The following is a 1,064-nucleotide window of genomic DNA, read 5'->3' on the forward strand; positions in this document are numbered from 1 at the left end:
CTGTTGAATGGGGGAGCCCAAATTCAAGTGTAAGGAAGTCTTTCTTTTCAGAAATAGAAAGTCTCATCTCCGAGTAGTGTGGTTTCAAACTGCTGACCTTGCATCACCACTGTGGCTGCTCAAAACGCCTAAAGGAGCCCTAGAACTGGTTCACTCCAGCTCAACTCCCTGCTGAGAATGTGCTTTTCTACCCCAGGGAGACTGAATCAGTCTAGTTGAACAGGATCTCCAGGTGATTCTTAAAATGTAGTTTCTGAGTCAGAATCGCCAGGGCGTTAATGCACATTCTCAGCAGGGAGACAGACTGGAATGAACCGGTTCAAAGCCCTGCTCTGAACTGCAGCTTCCAGGTGACTTGAGAGCTACAGGGCACTACACCCCCAGCCCCTGTCCTCTTCTGAAGCTGCCATTGGCTTCCCAGAAAGGCCAGAAAGCTTGCCACTTGCTCTTAGCCTGAGCTTGGTGTTGCCTTTTCAGACTGGCCATGCAACAAAGGGTACATGCTCAGCAGCAAGGGTGTGAGTGCAGGGTGTGAGTGCAGGGTGTGAGTGCAGGGTCCGCAGGAGCGCTGCACGGAAGGCTTCTCTGTTGAGCTGCACATACAGACACCCGCCAGCAGGAGGCGACAGACCCTCACAGTTACGGCTGCCCAGTTTGAGGCCAGACTTCCTGGGTTTGAATCCAAACTCCTCAGAGCTGTGTGACCTGAGATAGCTTACTTGCCTCTCTGTGCCCCAGCCGCCGCCACCATGCCTGCCCCCTGGCACAACATGGGCACAACAGTGATACATTTCTCATAGCGTTGCTTTGAGGACTGAAGTGCTCAGCAATAGCTCCCGAGTACGCACGCTGTCAATGTTGGGCATCATTTCCACCATCACAGTCGTCCTCCCGTTAGAACACATTCCAAAGGTTTAGCCACATTGATCAGTTCTGGAGGACTGAGGGGCCATGCCCTGGAGTCTTAGGGATCTTTTGGTTATCCTAAGATACTTTATAAAGAACTGTGTGGTGAGGTATACTTATAAAAAAACAAAAGCAGTGGCAAGTGTTAGGAGATGGAT

At 51.1% G+C, this 1,064-nt stretch overlaps 1 protein-coding gene across 2 annotated transcripts in view; it reads left to right on the forward strand.

Moving 5' to 3' along the window:
• NMNAT3 (nicotinamide nucleotide adenylyltransferase 3) overlaps positions 1-1,064 on the forward strand; it is a 26,220-nt gene that overhangs the window by 23,176 nt on the left and 1,980 nt on the right. The window lies entirely within an intron of this gene.

The sequence above is a fragment of the Echinops telfairi genome, unplaced genomic scaffold (assembly GCF_000313985.2).
Source record: "Echinops telfairi isolate 266 unplaced genomic scaffold, ASM31398v2 ScPeMD7_16;HRSCAF=60, whole genome shotgun sequence".
In the NCBI taxonomy this organism is placed as follows: Eukaryota; Metazoa; Chordata; class Mammalia; order Afrosoricida; family Tenrecidae; genus Echinops; species Echinops telfairi.